At 43.0% G+C, this 21,016-nt stretch overlaps 1 long non-coding RNA gene across 1 annotated transcript in view; it reads left to right on the forward strand.

Annotated features, from left to right (window-relative positions):
• Positions 1-21,016, forward strand: part of LOC111220309 — a 75,177-nt gene that overhangs the window by 16,841 nt on the left and 37,320 nt on the right. The window contains exon 2 of the long non-coding RNA XR_002665052.1: positions 13,251-13,352. This is a non-coding gene — a long non-coding RNA (uncharacterized LOC111220309). The remainder of the gene's footprint in view (positions 1-13,250; positions 13,353-21,016) is intronic.

Raw genomic sequence — 21,016 nt, forward strand, 5'->3', positions numbered from 1 at the left:
GATATACTACTTTTTTTCTGATTACACATATTTGACTTAACTATCATTTTCTTCTTCTTGCACTGGAGTATTCTTACGGTGCAGTTTCACTTAAGTAGAGATCTGTTTTTTTTCCACCACTGCATTAGCAAGTCGTAACGACGGCCACGTTAGCCGACCGTTAAACGGCACTGTTTACACATTTTTATTTGGATTTCATACCTCTGTCCACCTGACCACTGTTTGTCCACGTATCCACGTCCTGAGGGAAGTATCTGCCTCTGAATCTGCTCCACTATGTTCACCAGCTAGTTGCTAACCAAGCTAAGTTGTCCTCACTGATGGCCAATATATTCAATATGAACAAAGCTAAATATTTTGCAACTTACAAACCATTTATGAAGTGTGCTTGACACAAAATTCTCGGTCACTTTCAAGCTGTGGATTTGTGCGCGGAGGAGCAGAGAAAGCTTGAGCGCAGCCTCTAAGTCCTGATACATGAGACTTTGGCTGCAGCAGAGGGAATTTCATCTCCTGTCATCTCCTCGTTGATTAGTATTGATTGGTCGGGCTGAATTGGCCTCTTGAATGGAAGTTACATCAAATAATCCCTCATTCTCGTTTCCCAAATCCATTGTGAGGGCTGGAGAGCGATTGCATCAGTGGCTTTCTGCGAGCTGAAACATTTCCTGCAGGGTCAGAAAAGAAAAGAAAAAAAGAGGAGTTTTCTAGCCTCAGTGTTTTACCTCTTAATGAGACTGGGGGAAAGTTGACCTACCGAGTAATTGTGACACACATAGCCGGGGGGGGGGGGCTGAGTGTTGCCCTGCCCCCTTTTTTTTTACTGTGGTGGTTTTAAAGAAGAAGAAAAAAAAAAACCTCACTGCACCTGTGGTTTGTATCGACATGAATCTTTTCCCAGACAAAACGAGGAATTCACTGCAGCTTGGGAGGATCCCCCCGCGGTGCACAGATGACACGGTCTGCTGTGCCGCTGCCGCTGCTGGTTGGCTTTCGATGGGGGCAGCTTGAGTGTAGTGATGAAATGGAAAAGTTCCAGCGCAGTGAACACTTGCACGCAGAAGGTAATTGGAGATTGCCACCGAAGAACTCTGCACGATATGCTTTCAATTCCACTCCACGGAGAGACAGACCCACAAAGTTTAGATTATGTTTGCTGTTAACCAAGCGCCTGCTGTACAGTCGAGCAAAATGGGATGCTGTTCAGACAGGGTGCGAGGTGCGAAGGTGAGAAGACAGCAGCTTGGGCCTAAAGCACATATTTATTTTGTTTTGTTTTGTTTTGTCTGTTTTTCTAAAAAAAAAAAAAAAAAGCAGAACCGACATTATTCCAATCTGATTCAATCTCAAGTTTTCACTGTTGAGGTGTTTTCAGAACACATGGACACATACAGGAGTCAGCACAAATAGGTTCTGGCGTCCGATTCTTAATTTATGAGACCAGAGTGTCGCGTATGAAATGACTGACAGCTTACGGATTGCTCTGGATCCCCGCATTAGTGTGGCATTGCTGATCATTTTGAGAGCAGGTGTTTGAGGCTCATGTTAGCCTTGTTTAATTAAGGAAAGACTTCAGATTCGCCACTTCATGTCTGATTCGACACCAGAGGATCGGAGTGTGTTCAATGGAAAGCAGATGAATGATTGATAAGAGAAGCAAAGCTGCTTCAAGTCCTGCTCCGAGGACATTAATAATGAAGGACACTTTGAGCGCCTCAGTGGCATATGGAAGACAAGAGATTTCATCACCTCCTGGGTTTAGCACCATCCCTTTACTCGTTTTGTATTTTGTTTTATTATTTCTTTTTCTACTTTTGATATCTTTTGTATTATCAGTAATTTGTGATTTTATTTTTATATTATTTTATACAGAATATTTTAATTTTGATTTATCATTAGTGTGAACAAATCCACCTCATGGTTGGTCTTCTCCAATAACAGCCAATAATAAAATTATATAATTTATTCAGATCTGGAAAGTTTGTGCACTGGGGGTCTCAAACCAGCGGCTCACGGGGTCAGTTATGGCCCGTTAAGCTATTTAAAAAGGTGTCGTAAATATTTAAAATTTATTGTTAAATTAACAGTTTGACATTTTGGTGAAATATAATGGCTTAGATGGGATATCTGCCTGTTAAATATGAAGCTCACAGCCCCATGTGAAATAGCCATTTGTGGGTTTTACACTTCTGTTTTCATATGGATCAGACAGACGAGATATAATGGGTTAAGTGACCTTCACAGCTGGGGTTGGTGGATTTTTATTACCGTTGGACAGAGCCAAGCTAACTGTTTCCCTCTGTTTCCAGTCTTTGTGCTAAGCTAAGCTAACTGGATACCTAATAGGCAATTGATGAGAATGGTGAATTATCACCTTAAATCTTGCCAGAAAAGTGTGTTTTTATTTAATTTTTTCTCCCCTGTCTTTTATTCAGCTAAATAGTTAATAAAATTAATTGATGAAATTTACTGTATAATCACTAGTAATTAGAGTTCCAGACACCTCAACTACATAATAGAAACCTCCCATTTAAGATTAGCTCATGCCCAAACGTTCAGCAGTAACTCATTTCCCTCCACAAGGTTGTGCTCATGGTGATGCTCAAAGTTTGACTGTTCACTTTTGAGTTATGATTGCCATAAGTGCCAAAACACATAAAAGATGTTGGAAGAGGAAAAAGGAAGACGAGGAGATGTTTTTTGGCAGTGTTGTTGCTCTGTGAAGCTGCCTCTGCTGTTTGTAGTGTAGACCCTGCTGCTCTGTGTGTGTGTGTGTGTGTGTGTGTGTGTGTGTGTGTGTGTGTGTGTGTGTCAGGCTCCATGTCATCCTGCCATTGTTCAGGCCAGAGATCAGCACAGACTCCCATTGTTCTACACTCAGATCTGCAGCTGCAGCCTGCTCTGCCCAGTATCTCTGCACTTTGTCATGTTTGTAAAATAGAGTGTCATCTCTCAGCGATGATGAGAGGTCGCAAACGGGTTCTGCTGCTTCTGCTTGTCTCTTTGTGGTTTTTGGAAGTTACAGCAACATCAAATCCTTCAATCTTGCCACAATAACATAACACTTTTCATCTTATTTGGGCTTGAAGTGGCCAAAAGTTTGCCTGAGCTTTGCCATAGAGCGGATGCACAAGTTTCTCCTCTTCCGCCCTGACCAGCTCTTGACAGTAGAGGAAGACATGCCTCAAAGTGGATCCAAGCAGTTCCTCCCTTCCCTCTGTCTAAATGGAGGAACATGTTGACACGGTCCCAGTCACTAGCTCACTCACTTGTGGAGGAGTGGAGCGGCTGAGGATTCCACTGGCTCGTGGGAAAGCAATCTGGCTGAAAAGATGTCCTGACATTTGTTTTCCAAACAGCGCTCGTCTGGCTCCATGTTTAAGGGGCAGCGAGGATCTCGGTCTTTTCAGTTGGCTTTCTCTGTTGTATGGTGGTGTTGATGAAGGCTGACTTTTCTTGCGCGGAGCTGGTTGTAGGTGCTTCTTTCATGTGGTTTTACTTTGTGAGGTACCTAACTAAACACTTTCACTTCGCCGCTGTGTCTCCTCAGCCCGGCCAGGCTTGCGTGTCCCATTCAATGGCAGCGCAGTGCGGCTCCTCGGCGCGCTACGGAAAGTAACCTTTTACTTCCGAGGGAAAAAAAATCCTTTTTCTCCTCTAGACATACAAGCTTATGCCACATTCACCTCTTGACCCTGGCAATATTCCCTCATACACTGCAGTCATGAGGCGCTTTCACATTGAGCAAAATAAATGTTAAATGTTTGTATCTAATCCTACAGAGCTGTTGTTGATGTCGCTAACTCTGCAAGAAATGTTGTTGTATGAATGCGCACTGGACTCCCATGATGATGAAGGAGGAATGATTTACACCGTCCAAGGTTGGGGAAGTGAAAGTCCATTGATAGTGTTTTGTGACTGGCAGTTGGAGCACTTCAAGGTTTGGATGGAAATGAAACTCAAGAAACCTGTTTAAATCATCAGTGATTAAAAAAAACATCTTGTTCTTTGACAAGAGGTCAAAGGTGCAAGTCTGTGTGCATAAAATTAGGAGAAAAGAGAAGTCCCAAAGAACATTTCACAAGAAACATCTCATCACAGAGTTTTAAAGTTGCATGAACCGCTGAAGGAAAGCTACAAGTTTTCTCTTTGTGAAATTAAGCATCGTCATTCTTTTTTGACATAGCATTATAGCTTTAAAGTTGTTGCTTGTTCATATATCCAGAAAACACAGAGCAACTGTAAAATTAATTTTGAGTTTTGGTTCTAGCAGTCAATGAATACTCACTCTCTTTTAGCTCTGTTTTGGTCTCCACACTCTCCTGAGGGAAATATTTGCCGCTTAAACTGCTATATGTTCCATTAAGTTCACTAGCTAGCTGCTGATTTTTTTATGGGCATTTTTTGCTTTTATGTGATTAGACCCAGTGAGACAGAGAGAGACAGGAAAGTCAGGGAGAGAGAGAGGGGATGACATGCAGCAAGGGGCCACGGGTCGGACTCGAACAACCTTTATGGTACGCACTCTTACCAGGTGAGCCACCAGGGCGCCCCAGCTAGTTGTTAACTTTGTGTGACAGTTTATAGTCGGTTGATCAGACCTTTTTTCTTTTTTTTTTTTGTTGAATACAAGCCGTCTGCTGTGGCTGGAAATTATGCTGAGAGCTGCAAGACTGAACAAAAACAATAAGGTGAACCAAAACAATGAGCTGAAAGAAGTTAAAATGGAGAAAAATGTTTATTAGTGCAGCTTTAACTTCACAGTATTTGGTACACATCATGTATCAGTTTCTATTAGTTCAAAACACTTACATTTTTGTACACTAATTGCAATAACAGCATACAATGAATTCTTATTAGATACTGTATGTTAACACATGGTATATGTTGTATTAGTTGCACAAATCTTATGTGTTTATTTTGGCTTTACATCCTCATTACACAAGGTAAAAGCCCAGTAACTGTTCGAATGTGATCGTCATTTGATTGAATTCTTAATTTATCCTTGATTGATGTGAGTGTGTAAGAACATATGGCTCTGCTGTCTGTAATGGCCTGTCAGGTTCTGATGTTTTGCTCCAATAAGCCGCCAGACATTTCTCAGCCAGAGTCGCCTTCGGTATGACACATGAAGAGACCGCAGATGAGAATCACCTGTCTGTGGTGAGGCCCCGGGAAGCAGAGCCCATCTCTTCTCAAGGCGGCTTGTCACCGCAGCTATTAAGACTAATAGCAGCGGCCTGTGATAAGCACTGTTAGCTGAATTCATGACCCGAGCGGGCCGGAGCGGCAAGATCATTTCCACTTGTGTGTTTTTCTGCTGATGCGTTTAATTTTTATCCTGTCCGGTGCTGTGACACAAGAGGGAAACCAGAGAGTGCCAGAAAGAGCGGGGGAAACAGAAAGGGAGTGATGGAGCTGGGGTGAAGTATTGATTGTTACAATCCAGTGTGAAAGCAGTGCAACACCAGAGGTTCATTATACTCTCTCATATGGCACAAATAAAATCCTCTATGTAGTGTTGATTGCATTAGACTCAAACCATCCCTTCACGTCGTTGATGCTGTTCGTCAAGGCCAGTGATGTGAAAATTACAAATTACATTTACGTCATTCGTGTTGGCGTAATTCGTATTAGAAGAAACAGCCGCACTGAGGTGCAAGTGACCTTCATAAAGGATCATTTCACCCAAATTACAAAACAAATAATTACCTCCAGTGGTATCCGTGCAGAGTTTACGTTTTATTTTCCCAGGTAGCTGAGATTTCTTTCACCACTCCAAAAAAACGGAGGTGATTTGTGGTGTTAGAGCACAGAAAAAAATTACCTTTAAGTGTCTTTCAAGAAACAGTGTCTTAGAATAATTCAGACATCTTGCTGTGAGCACTTTTCATAGGAGCTACCTTCCACTAAACTGTCCCCTTTGGCCCCTTTTAACTAAATATTCAGGGAGCTAGAGGAGCTAACGCCTTTTACACATTCCTGTTTATTTTTTTTACTTAGTGTGTATTTAGAAAATAAAGCTTTGTCGTTTCTTTTGCTGCTGCAGCTTCCAGCTGTGGAGGAAGGTTCCTGGTAATTTGGTTGAACATGATTGACTCGATGTGGTGTTTATAAGATAAGGCACCCCTCCACCTTTCCGTCTCCTCCCACATTTACTCTCCAACCATACCTCCCAGGAAAGACCAGCCAGATATTTGTCGAGCATCAGATTCTTGTTACCCCTCCCTGCCCCCTCCCCCCTCTTGCCACCACATGGCCGGTATTAGCCGATTTCCTGGAGATCACTGGAGGATGCCGTTGGAGCACTTGTGCTCCTCTTTCTCCCTCTCATTCGCTCTGCTATGAGTGCCCCGCTTAATGCATTGTAATGGTTGACCATTATTTACGCAGGGGATAAACAAAGAGAAGCGAGGAATTGATGGAGTAATCCACTCTCGCAGTCATTAGGCATTGAGATGGAGGAGCTGGTGGGAGCAGCCTCCTCCTTATGCCTCTCGAGTCGAGCAGCTAATGGAAATGGGACTCATTAAGACACCTTATACTCCGACGCACCCAAGATCATGAGCAATTGCTAATTGATTGTCGTTAGCGCTCTCGCAATGAGACGCTCTGCCTGTTTTCTCATTTGTTATGAACGGCTTTGTTTTCTTCCCCCATCTCCTTCACTTCATTATTGATGTTGCTGTTTTTCTTTCTCTTCTCCCTTTTGCCTCGAGAGCCCCCTGCAACTGAGTCATCCTGATGCTTTTATACCTGGTTAGCTACAACAATCACAATCCTGAAGAATCCCACGACAACTCTGCTTCAAATATGTAGTATTTCCTAAACATAGGAGGTTGCAATGTTTTAAAAATCAATATTCTAGCTCCAGTAATGACTGTGTGTGCATGAAACACACATGCCATAGGCTGGCGTAAAAGGGCGGATGTAGGAAATGTGCTTCAGCCAGCATGGTCATGGTTGAATAGCAGGGAGAGGCAGGTCTCCCTGTGATGCTTCGCTTATTGGCTCTGGAAATTCCTTCCTCTTTCCTCTGGAACCAGCAGATTGTGTTCATCTCAGCCTTTAATCATTTTTTCCCTCCCAATAGTAATGTGCTCTCTTTCCCCTCCCTGGATTCCTCTGTGTATATGTCCGCTCCCCGTCTTTCTTCTCTCTCATTGCTTTTTCTTTTCCCTTATTATGAGAGGGAGGAAGAAACGATAAGGGAGGGCAATGAAGAAAGGGGATGAAAATGCAAATACAGGTCTGTGGTTCTTTCTTGTGACAGATCAGGCCTCATTACACCCACCTCTCCTTTGCAACTGGCTGGAAGACCTGCCCTCTGTTTCTCTGTCTAGCTTGTCTCCATTACACTATAAAGTCTCTCACTTCTAGTAAACCCTCCTCTGTTCCCCGGTTGGTAAAAACGGTGAGAACAGCCAGGTGACCAAAGAGGAATCTCTGGCTGCAGGGCATGTGATTTGCTTTGCAGATGAAGCAGGATGGAGTATAGGGGAGGTAGGGGGGGGGCATCATTTTTATGTCCGTGGTCAGACGGTGCAGCATTTCTTTGCTTTAGCGCTCTGCCAGCTGCCTACACCTCTATCTCTGTCTCCCTTGTGGGAGTTGCTACCACCTTCTCGCTCTGATAGGGAAAGACTGGAAACAAAGGAAGAAAAATACAGGCGCCCTCTTGGGCTGCTCTCACTTTTGAAACAAGATATACTGTCGAGAGAGGAGGAGGAGAAATAATATTGAAGCCATCAGTTCATGTAAAACTCACATAAGCATCAGCTCACTTTTGTCAACTAGAAAAAGACAGAGATGTTTAAAGTGAAATCTAGCTTTATTTTTATGATTTTGGCCATCAATATTAATGAGTTAGCTAGCTTTTTTTCCCCACACTTAAATATTTCTTTATAAGATGATATAGCCTAATAAGCCTTACAGCAAACGCTGGTGGGAATAAACAGCAACAATAAAGAGCAAACAGAAAGATGTTTGAAGTTGCTTTAGCTGAATCACGTGAGCCTGTTCCTTGGTGGCTAGCATGTTAACTGTTAGCTCACCAGCTAGCTTACTGAGCCTTTAGCGCCGCATATTTTGTGAGGGATAAGGAAAACTTCTGTGCGTAATTTTCTGTTATGACCAGGACTTAATTTTGCAACTAACTGATTGAAACAACTGCCAAAAGTATCTGATACAAACAACTGATGCTGGAGGGCAAACACGTTAGGAAGTAATGCGCAGCAGGAAGTAAATTACCTGCATTTGCATAAATAAGACACATAATTGGTAGTTACTGTGGTACTGATCTGGTGGCACACAACATGTATACCACTGCACTGTTCTGCACCGAAGTGCGTTTTCCTGCGTGTGTGTGTGTGTTGTATAGGTTATGTGTATGTGTGTGTGTGTGTGTGTGTGTGTGTGTGTGTGTGTGTGAGGCTCCACATAATTACAGCAGTGGTGTTTAACTAGGCGCCGGCATTTGTGTTAATCAGTAGAGAGTGAAGATTGGGGGAGCTAACTGAGCTGGTGTCTCATGCGCTCTAAATGTATCACGCTAAAAACCATTATCTCTAAACCTGTAATCATCACTACAGCACTCATTCACTGCAGTGATACACTTCATGTTTATGGCTTGGGTCCACCACAACAACATGTGACTCCATCTAATGTAATCACTCCATATGGATATCCTCCGAGACCAGCCGCATGTGTTGGTAGGGAAATATTCAGTCCCTCCTCTGTTAACCTGGATCCGAGTGTCAGTGAATACAGCACATACAGACATTATAACCCTACTACTGTAAATTTCTAGATTAGGATAATACTTGATAAAAAAGGCTTTATGTTGGTTTGCAAAAGCCTGGCTTACCCTTTAACCTAAGATTTGTTTAATAATTGGGTTACATGAAAATATTCTTCCTTAAGTACCAAAAATGCATTTTCTTCCACCACCAGTGTCCGCGTTACTAAATCCCACTGAGCATCAATTTAGTGTTTTGCAGGTCAAAAGTCATATTGGGTAAAACCAGGCAAAATTTAGTTGAATATTGAATGTTTTTTTTTAGAGATCTAGGTTACATATAACTGTTTCAACAGTATTCCAGTGGCGATATTTACATGTGGTTATGAGCTGCTTTACATTGAAATTTACAGTCAATGAATCATAGAACTAGTAATTAGTATAGTGAAATTAATCATTAGTTGCAGCCCTACTAAACACGTCATATGAGAGATTGATGAGTTATTGACCTTTAAACTTCATTTCACTAAAATAACCTAATTAAAGTTGGAGTATTACAGAAGTCAGACTATCCCCTTAATTAATTTGCCTATAATCACATTATTAGTGTACATGTAAACAGACAGGCTGTGAGGCGAGATGATTACCGACGTGTTTCCACACATTGCTGTTTTCATCTTCTTCAAATGAAAACCTGCCTCTCTGCTGAAAAATCATAATATACGCCGACATTGTCATCCCTACGTTTGCCGTTCCAGCGCTCCTCCTTTTTGACTTCAAGTGTCTCTGTCGGGGTGTCTTTTTGAAAAGCACAGATGCGTATCTTGGTTGATCTTGCACGTCTTGAGCATATCAACAACAGGAAGCAGCCTGAAGGAGGAGTTGTGATTTTTGTGCCAAGGTAAAACCAAGTGGAAGTGGAGCACTACTGAGGGAGGTGAAAGGGAGGTCAAAAGTTTCAGAGCTGGTACTTACTAAGAACATAATGGTAAAATGTACTTTTCACACAGTTATCTGCCTGCCTTGTAAACTTCTACATATCTGTTTAAAGCTATGTGGTGAAAAGATGAAAACAATGCAAGATTGTTTGGAGGTCATTTGAAATTTTTTTTGATGACGTATCATCGTGTCATCATTAATTTCACTCAGCATATTCATCAGATCACAGTTGTGCATGATTATCTTTCTAAGCTACTATAACACAGAGGTCAAAAAGCCTATCTAATCCTTTTACCGTTCTGTTTGTTCACATGATTCATGTCCACATGCGTTCAAAACCTACTGTATTTACCAGTCAAAATGCAAGTGTGGCCCACTGGGAATAATGGCCCCTGAGAGCTGGCTGGGCGCATGGACAGCCTGTGGTTCTCAAGAGCTTTCCCCCCAGCGTTGAGAACAGAGCCGGGTGAGAGTTTCTCCCCCAGGTGCCTCTCTCCTGCTATTGTCTGGGCTAAGCGGGTGACGTCCAGCTACCGCCACCTGTCTGACGCGTCGTGGCCGCTTTGCACAGGAGGACATGTTCCTCATGCAGTCGAGTAAAACCCAGTGCGCTGACTGGGGCGGAATGAGCTTGTCCACCTTCGGTGGCTGCAGCGACAGTGGGGATTTTGACTCCATGAGGATCCAATTAAACCTGGGAGGGCCTCTCTGAAGGAATAATAACAATGATAAATGCACCTCTGCAGCCGGCTTAAAAGAGGCAGGGTGAGATGTTTTATTGTGCTGGCTTATCTTGACACAACTTACTCTAGGATCCTGCAGAATCAGGAGGTTTTTAAAATCTCACCTTGTGAATGTTTGTGTTTTCTAGCAGAAGCCTGGTGTCATCTTTTAAACATTCTGATGACTTGGCTTTGTGCAGTATCAAACCCTCTCTGCATGTGCTTTGAATTGGCTGGGGGATGCAGTGACTCCTGCCAAAAGCACAAATAAAGTATGTGTGTGTGCATGCAAGTTGCACGCATGATTAGTGCAGATGTGTGTGTGTGTGTGTGTGTGTGTGTGTGTGTGTGTGTGAATATGATATGGATTGGATTTTTTTGTGGGTTATCTGTAGATTTATAGTAAATGCATCATCAATCGTGGTCATTAATCCGTGGTTTAGCTCAAAATGGAAAAATATTCACTGGTTCCAGCTTCTCAAGTGTGAAGATTTGCCGCTTCTTCGTGTTATATCTTTGTAAATTAAACAATGAACAGTTTAGGGTTTTGCTCACACACACAATTAAGTGTTTTTTCTTAATCATCTCATAACAGAGAAATGTTTTATGGTTTTTAAAACTCTTTATTTGGCCTTTACTCCGTCTTAGAGAAGATTTAGTCACTTGAGACTGTAAAGTGTATTTTCCTCTGTCAGGTGGTAATTCAGAGAAAAACTCCTTTAATTAGATAACAAGCTTCTGTATTTCAGATTTGCACTTTGCCAGCAGTTTATCAATTACTGCTTGTGGTTTCATACTGCCAGTCAGTCTTTGTCTGGGCGCTCGAGCCTCCTCCTCGCCGCGCTGCAGAGCCGTGTTATTGTACTTAAACAAATCAATTCTGTTGCAGTTGAGCTTTTTTTTTTCCCTCCATCCCCCGTCATTATGAACTGTTTGCAGTGCAGAGCACATTGATTTTTCACAGCCCTGGAAAAGCTGTTGATGAATAGCACAGAGGTATCTGGGGAGAATCTGGCTTTAAAAAGGAGGCACCCAGCGTCAACCCCTCCTCCTCCTCCTTCTCCCTCCCAAACCCATTGAGCCCCCAGCTCTCTTCCACTCTCTTTTCAGAGAGCGGCACTTCCAACAGGGGAGAAATGCTGCCTGAAAAATCTTCCAATGATAAAAAAAAAAAAAAAAGGATTAAAAAAGTGCAAGGCACAAGGGACTGCCTTCTCCCACTGGATGTGAAAATACACCTTGTGGTTAGACAGTTTTTATATTTGGAGCATTAGCCTTGTCCTGTCAACCAAAGCATGAGCTCAGGAGAAGCCAGAGGAATTCTGGTAGGGGACAGAAATGGCTAACATGCTGTGTGTCACTAAGCAGACGCCTGATGAAAATGATGCTCCAACAGGATACAGCTATAAAGTTTAAGGAAGGCTTGATAAAGGAGGAGGAGGAGGAAGAGGAGGAGGAGGAGGAGGAGGAGGAGGAGGGGTGGGAAAAATCACATTTGTTACATACTTACACACTCCACATACATTCACAGAGCTAAAGCAAACAGCCTGAAGACATTTTTATTCTTTCTTTTCTTCTACCATCCCATTTAGCTCCTTGAAATTTCATGGTTCAACATTTGAGGAGTGGAAAAAAAGAGAAAAAAACTGGCTGATGCCCTCCAACGCTTTGACTCCATGAAAATTAGTGTCATGTCCTTTGAGCAAAAGAGGGAGAGTTAGTGGAAAAAATTGAGTTGAGGACAGGGACAAAGAGAAAGGCCAATAGTTTGTTTATACTCTTTAACCTGCCGAGTGGCCTGCCACCTTAAAAGATCTTTGTCTAGAAGTGCCACCTTAACCTTGACCCTTCATTCAAAGAGGGGTCTAGGACTTTAATTTAGTTGACATCGTGCTGACCCTCACACGAAGACCTGAATAATGTCTTTCAGCGTCTCAATTTGACTTCTTTTTCTTTACATTTGAGGTTTCACAGAACTACAAAATAAAGTTACAACAGTCATCCATTCATTCATTCATTCATTCATTCATTCATTCAGGTAGTGAAATAGTTATATATGTAAACATTCAAAGCATTTTATGTTTGTTTATTCTCTCTCAGATGCCAGCAGAGGCTCAGGTTTATGAAAAGGATAACGCATGCTAGAATCCAGCCTATAGTTTTTATGCTCATAATTATGTTCATAGTTACAATGATCAATTGATCAGGGAATCTGAAGTCTCATAAACATTGATACGACACGATTGTTAACTGAAAGAAAAAATAAATTTTCTTTTTATTTCAAATCATGATTTGAAATTTGTTTACATTTTGGTGCTCAGTGTTTGTATTAAGTCTTTACCAGGCTTGTATATAATTATAATGCATTCTCACACTGGTTACCACCTTTTTTGAACTGCGGTCATTTTGAAGGGTCTGAATGTCACCGGGCAAACGCACAAGCCCTGCCAGACGAGCTAAGTGCTAAACTATGGTGAAGGCCTCTCTTAATCGGCTTATCAGTCAATCAGGAGTGACTCGTGAATGTGCCATGACACTGAACTTGTGAGATGTTTATGATGCCATACTGATCATGTAAAGTATCTGCTGTTATTTATTTTTTTTTTATTTGTCCGTCATGGGCACGAGAGCATGAAGGAGCTTAACCGTGCAGGGAAGGAGTGCATCACGTTCAGCAAGGCGCAGATGGAAGCCACTCAGTGCCCAAAGGAATCAGCGAGGAGTAAAATCATTGAGTGGGCTTGATTTTCAGGGGGAAAAAAATGCAAATGTAATAATTCAGTGTTTGGAGATTGGTGGATAATGCAGCGGTGATTGATGTATTTTTCTTTCTCCCCTCTGATTTCTCTCAGGGACTGAAGAGGTGAGGCGCTGGAGTGTTTCTCCTCCTGGTGTGTGAATGGGTGGGGGGGTCTTTCGTGGTGAAGAAGAATCTACGATTGAAGTCAACACAGGTGAGTTTTTTGTTTTTTTCTTACTTGTATATGGTGGCACTTTCAGAGCCCGGCAAATATCAGGGTTAAAAGTTGTTTAAAACTATGCCTCAAATGAGAGGAACCTACAGGTTGCTGTGCTTTTTTAGGAGCAGCCAGGATGTTAGCGACAGGCTAGCAGCTGTGTTTTGGTAGCCGATGCTACATTTGGTGGCTGTTAGTTATTTGCTGTTGTAACTGTGTATGACAGGCACGTTACAGTTAAAACTATGCAGCAAAATCGGATTCGCTTTCATCTTTGGTGGTGAACTTGTGCTGTTGACGAATAGCAAGGAAAGGAGAGTCCAAAATGGAGAAAGCTATCATAGCCTGTTAGCTCTGCTTTACTTTTATTTGTACCACAAGAGAGAAATGGCTTTTAGATACTTAGATAAATCCTTTCTAAAAACTGTGATGTGAAACAAACTTATTATTAAATTAACAACCAAGCTAATGTAGCTAGCTTGGAGAGCATCAATAGCCCTTTTTAGATCTACAATCCTGAGAACAAAATACCCCCGGAGAGTAAACAGCACAGTAGAGCTACAATACAAAGAAGCTTGGAGAGCTAATGTGAGTGACTAGCACTAATCAGACTACTTAGTTTGTTTTGCAACAATCCTCAGATGAAAACTAAATTGTTTACCTTTATTTCCCATAAATTTGAGAGCAGAAATGACTAATTTGTGCACAAGAAGTAAATAATTTGAGAGCACAAAACCAATGTGGAAGAGATCCCTTTTTTTTTTTTTTGTTTAAATCCCTGAGACTTCCCAGGCTCTGTAAGGACACATCCTAATTAGCTGTAATGTCGCTTTGCCTGAAAAATTTCTGCAAAAGATGTAATGTCACAGCTGGAATCAAACAAAGCTTGTTACTGGAAACAAGATATCAGCCTCCCCTGTCACCGCAGTGATTTAAAGACCACAACTTTGTTTGCTCGGACATGCTCTGTCCTCCGCTGTGCTCCAGTGTCTTTGGTAAACATGTGATGGCAGCAGTTTGTGTGTGGCCAGGGTCGGCTCACCTCGCAGAGCTGGGTGGGGGGTGGGGGTGGGGGGGGTGGGGGGTCTGAGTAACTGCCTGCTAAGTGCTGAGATGTTGCGTCTGTTTACGTTTTGTTTTGTTTTTTTGCCGACAACCAAGATCATATGCAGAGTGAAGACACATGCGCGCGCATGTCTATGTCTATGACTATCCGCTTCACCAGCAAGCCAGTAGATCATCCTTATGCAATATGTAGCTCAGCGTACGCTCCACTAAAAGGGAGAATTATGTCGTGGAAAGGGAATGTAATTGGTTCGTCCGCTGTATTATACAATACAGCTATGGCTTCATGGATTAGGAATTGGGACATCCAGCATCCACACAAACACACACACACACACACACACACACACACTGAATAGATAAGAGTGGTTAATCTTGATTAGAGCAGTCTGAATGCTGAGGAATACGGTGCCCTGACAAACATCTGCCCGCCACACAGCTGAGTGGGATAAACCAAAGTGATTATTGTGGAAATGTCAGGCGAGGTAGACAGTGAGAGCAAGTGAAACGAGGGGAATATGACATGAACAGGGACATGACATGAGTGCTTCACAGTCAGTTCTCTCTCTCTCTTACTCTCAATGACAGATTTTTTTTTTTTCTCCTCTCACTGTCGATGTGGAGGGAAAATATAGCCGGGTTTGACGGAAAGGCTGCAGTCAAAGGAAATGGCAACAGTCTCTAATAGATAAGTGTAACCTCTGAGGTTGCTAGCCAACATACAGTCTTCCTGAAATGAAATGTGTGCAGGGCTGTAACTAATAATTATTTTTCTTTATTGATTAGGTTTTATTTAGTCTATAAAATGTTAGAAAATGGTGAACACTGCCCATCATGGGCTCGTAGAGCACAAGGGGGACACCTTCAGATCGCTTGCTTTGTCTGACCAGCAGTCCAAAACCAAAAGATATTCAGTTGACGGTGTTATAAAACAGAAAATGTTTATATTGGAGAAGCTGGACTCAGTGAATTCTGGCGGTTTTTGCAAGACAAAATTGTTGGTTGTATTGTCCTTTATTTCTTTGGGTTGCCAGGTTGGTCTTTGTCTCTGCAGCACCAGTGTAAACCCTAATGAATAATCGCTTTCCTCTGTGAAATGTGAGGGGTGCAGACATTCTGTTAACCTCTCTAAAGGAAAAAGGGAGGAGGGGAAAAAAAAAATCCCCTTCCTGTCAGTGGTCTTTCTCTTTCTCTCTGTTCTTGTGAGATCTGGAACTGATAAGTGCGAGGCCTCTGGTAACTGAACAGGAAGGATAGAGGGCCTGGCTCTGCACACATGTCCACCTCCCCTGTGCAGGAAAACAAAGAGACCAGAGCCTGCCACTTAACTTCAGGTTTCATAACATTCAAGCCTATTAGAGGGAATATTATCACTTGTTGGAGTGAACTCTTACTCTGAAGAGATTTCTGTTGAATATAATAACAGAGAGACATTTTGATAAAATAGCCCATAGCCAAATATTTTGTAGCAGCTTCACACCCGGGCACAATCACAACTCCTATGTTCCACTGACCGGTGTCGAGTCAAGTGGAAGTACTTTATTAAACAAGTGAACGGCAGAGCAGTGAGAGTTTATCATTCAACCCGAACACCCAGAGGTCTGAATGACAAGCTGTTGAACTGATAAGCGTGATGAGGCTGTTGTAGTGTCTGTGCAAGGGTGTTTCCTGAAGCAAGGTGCTTAAAGGGAAAAGAAAGCAAAAGCATATTGTAACACAGAATGAAGTGTCATACTCGAAATGAGACATTTGGAGGAGGTCCATGAACAGAGGTTGAAAGACAACACCCAACATTCAGCATGTGATTTTTTTTTGTTTTTTATTTTTATGTACAGTTTCAACAGGAATCGAACTTTGCATTATATTTACTGCATGAAGACAGGAGATCAGTAACTTCAGGGCTATTCCCCAAAGCGCAAGATATAAGGGGCTGGAAAGGAAAAATAAGACACCCCACCCCCCCACCCCCATGTGCCTTCATTTTGTCATAATTTTTATTGTGGTATTGAGTTCAATTCTGTGGAAATTAGCCCTTGCAAGATACTTTACCTTGCATTTCTGGGCCATTTTGTTGTCAGTCAGTGCGTTTTATTCCTGCAAATAACCGACTTACATGATGTGACATGATACCAGGATATTTCCAGTGCAGCTGCCACGGGGAGTGATAGGTTTATCTAAATCATCAGCACCAACAGTGAGCTCTCTTCGGTGAAGTACAAAACTATTTAAATTCCCCCAAGAATCCAAGGAAAAGGTGGTCGTCTTTTACCAGACTGAAGAACCTGTTTCTACACAAACAGTAGCTTCGGTAATTAAAGTGCAGCGCGGCTACAAGCTATGTTGCAGTTTTTCGAATGCGAGTCCTCCAAAAGATTTTCACCCCCAGCTCATTACCCGTAGCTCGATGTGACAAGATCAAATTCAGACTGCGAGAGTGTCCAAAAACATTCTCTGAAATGCAGGAATTCGCTTAACTGGATAATAATTGCACTACACTGTAGAATGAATAACACATATTGATCGTATCTCAACGGTATCCAAGGATTTCACCCTCGAAGCTTTTGTGTCAGCATGACTACTGACTCAATGGTTCATCACTGATGTGCATCAGATGAGTGTGAAGATGATTTTCCCGTACACAACTGGGTGACTAACTAGGCGTGACAAGAAAGTACTCGAGCCAGGTTGCCTCCTCGAAACTTCTAACATCTACAATCTTATGGTGGGGGGTGGGGTTTCCTCAGTGCTTATCGCTCTATGAGGATTTTCCATCTGATCCCAGCTTTGTTTTCTTCACAATACCTTTAGTTGTAAACCAGCTTTGGGAATCTTCTCGGCCATATCTTACTGAGGGCTGAGACTGTGGCGGAGATATTCCGGGATGGTATCCTTCCCATGAGAAACCGCGAGATAATGTGCCAGGGTGACAGCTGAATTATCAGCCCATTAGTCACCGAAGAGAGAACGAGGTGGATGAACATGGCATCCGTCAAGAAAGTGTCTCTTTTTTTTTTTTTTTTTTTTGCAGATAGCCTCCCCTTAACCGCCGCCCCGGAATCTTGTAGGTCTCTCCCACTGATGTATGTAGGAGCCGGAGGGCCGGGGTCAGGGAGCAGAGCTGGAGCTATCCCGGTGTTCTCTGCTGCTGCTGATGACCCTGTCCTAGGAACAGAGCAGCATAACACAGAGGCAGAACTCAGTGTACTGGACTAAAAATAGACGCGGCGTCATCCCCACTTTCCCATAGACAGACACAAATGTAGACGCTCGTGCTTGTAGCCGTTGCAGGCGCAGTGTCTTCAAAAGCAATCGCAACCGCATGGTGATAGTCAGCCACGTGCCAGAACGCGTATGATTGACAGGGGTGACTGCGGTGAAACAAAGTGTTTGCCTATCCAGGACAGATGTTCTCCGCAGTCCGCTCCGATGGTCTGAGTTGACATACAGCAGGAGGAAGCCATTAAGCAATACTTGGCTCCGAGATGAACTTCCCCTACTGTCCCGTGACCCTGTTGAATCTTCAAGCCTCCTTTACATCTCGCGTGTCTTTCTATAAGCTATCGGCCTGGCTCTGCTCAAACAAAGACGCTGCGAAGAAAACAAAGAGTATTGAACAAATGGAGTAGTGCTCACTTCCTTTGATGCAAAATTAAAGCTAATATCCCTTTGACATGCCATCCACGGATAACTTGTCAATTTCCTGTTCATGATGAATAGCCTGAATAAGCTACGCTTCGCAAGCCAACAGATTAATTAATGACATGGCGTAATATGTTTTAAGAACACTTGGCATTGAGATGCTGTTGGCTTTGTGAATGGTCTACCTCGATGCTGCCTCTTGAAATACGACCGCATTAACGAGCCTTTCTTCTGCTTATTGCTGCCATATTATTGCATCAGTGAAAGCAGTCACTGTGGCCTCATTAGGTTGGTACATTCTCATCGTAAAACATAACCGAGAACCAACGAGTTTGACTCGACTCCACACAGCTTCCGCCAAACGCTCCATGTGTTAATATTGTCTGTCTGTGTAAAGCTAATGAAATGATGATAGTGGCAGCGCTGCAGGGCCTTGAATTAGCGCATCAGCTGATCTGACTGCCATTCAAGTGGCCCAGTTTGAAGATGTATTTACAGCCGGAGACAAATATGAGCCCAGATCCAGTTTGCTGCGGTTGAAAGTTCGTCAAGCTTGAGCTTCATATCGAACAGACTCGACTAACTCTTTCCCATTTCCCGAAATGCCACAAGTACTATTCCTTTAAAGTTAGCTCAACATCAGCCCACTACAGATGTTTGTTTTGAATTTTTGCATGTCAAACATTTAATTATACTTTAGTACTTTTACATCAGTAAAAAGATCTGTAATTGATCCGCAGCTCTTGGATCTTTAGCCACGGAGAAATAAGAAAAACAGGTATTTCAGTATTTACAGCACTTTGTCACCTTGACAAACTGTGAAATTAATAATTTGTTCCTTTGGTTCTTTCAAAAGGCTTTGATATAGAATATGGTGGATATTACAAATTCGTCTCCTCAAGCTCTGTAGCGCAATTGAGCGCCACACAATGAAGTCAGATCTCCTTTTTTTTCTTTTTCTTTTTCTTTTTTGAACGCCCTGGAATTCGTGGCAGACAAACCGATAGTCATCAATTTCAGACTTGTTTGGTAATTTCTGGGATCAAAGGCGATGATGAGGATGATGATACTGATGCTAATCCCACTGAAGGGGATGATTGAGTCATCAAGGCAAAACAGCTGTCTTGTATGCCGCTGCCCCCACCACCACCACCACCACCACCACCCCACTAATGGCTGATGATGACGGTAGCAGAGTGTAAGAGAGTGCAATTGACAGCGGAGTTTTTGAGCTTCCTCAGGGAGGAGGGAGAAAAGGCTGAATCTGAGCGGAGGGAAGCAGGCAGCAGGGTGGCCATGAAACATTCATGCACCTGGGGACTCTTAGCATAAGGAGAGCAAGCTGAGCCAGTAATGAAGTAAAGAGCAGAGGACTTTTAATGGCTCTGTTTGTCCTTTTATGAGATTAGCTTTAGTCTGGCTTCTTATATAAATTGCATTAAAAAGCCTAATTGCATACAGTGATTTAGTGATGACTCGTACTCACAAAAAGAAAAAAAAAAAAAAGGTACTGCCTGCTGCAGAGCCTTGTAGAAAATACTATTTACATTCGGAATAATCTAATTGTGGTTAGCTACGAGATAATTGGTACCACAGGTGTGCTGCTGGTTATAGCTCAAAGCCGGACAGCAGAAGGTGAGTTATTCCCAGCTCCCCCCGGCTCGGCTCGGACTTTCAACACGACAACAACGCTGCACCAAATGTGGACATCCCCAGTTGCGCCGGTCGGAACAGTTGTTCCTCCTAAACTCATCCTGCTCGGCGGCCGCAAGCTCGCGTCCAGGGACAGAAAAGGCGATAGAGAGAGGAGCAGAGGAATGTGAAGATGAAGAGGAGAAGAAGGGAGAAGTAATATTTAGACAGCTGCACGTGTAGTGTTGTGTATCGCTGTCGGTGGGGAGGACGGAGGAGGAGGAGGAGGAGGAGGGGCGGGCGGGTAGAAGTGGGGCGTTATTTTGGTGTCCTCGGCTAGGCCTCAGACAAACTCCTGCTGCAGTATTGATGTCACTGCACCCTCCTGACAGCGGGCTGTAAATCACACGTGGCAGTCATCTATAGATTTACAAACACCTGCTACCTCTGTTCCTACTATATCATGGCAGTATATTATCTGCCTGAGCTGAACAAACTGAGAGAACTTGTTCAAACATGTTTTGAAGTGAATCCATTAAGAGGAACCGATCTGAGAGCTTACTGTCGACGTCTCCGTCCTGGTGAGACGCGGTACAGTAACGGTGGTTGTGCGAGACAGCTGGTCACATGTCTGTGGTCCTGTGCTAGCCTGGCCCTGTGCCTTGAGGTGGTGGACGGCAGCTGACTGCTCTGATTCACTGGGAACTTGACTTGTGTGTTGTATGCCTCACAATGGATTGACTCATAGGGGGTAGACGCCGAGCTTGTTCAGTGTCCATCTCTCAGCCATTCTTACTGGAACTCTCTGTTTGACCTCTTTCATTGCCTCTGTGTCTTGATGGAGACAGTGGTCTTTTCTTACGGCCGTGTATGTTTCTGCACTGTTCCCTCTTTTCACTCCAGTGGGAACGCTCATGTTTCTTGTTTAACTCGCTGTTTTCCTGGGGAGGATGTGGAACGCCGGTCACTCCCTAGCTATAGGTGTCTTTTCACCTGACGTGCACTTACTTTACAACCCCCTTTACCGTGCTTTGTACAGTTTGCTCCTCCAGTCCACTGATCTTCCCTCTCTGGCTTCCCAGCAAACACAGCCAGTTGCGTTCCAGGTCCAGTTTGAACTATACATCCATACATTTGAAGGCTTATCAGATGCCAACACTGCACAGTGTGATTACTCTGTAGCAGTTAGGGCGCCATAAAGCTCGACCAAGGGTTCTGCAAGATTTGTTCATTTTCATATTTATATAATGTGTGTTATTAATAACATTTCGCCACAGTAATGTGATTTTTTTTTTTGATTGTGTGTCACATTTGTAAAACAGCAA

Source organism: Seriola dumerili, unplaced genomic scaffold, assembly GCF_002260705.1.
Source record: "Seriola dumerili isolate Sdu_G_001 unplaced genomic scaffold, Sdu_1.0 BDQW01000068.1, whole genome shotgun sequence".
Taxonomy (NCBI): domain Eukaryota; kingdom Metazoa; phylum Chordata; class Actinopteri; order Carangiformes; family Carangidae; genus Seriola; species Seriola dumerili.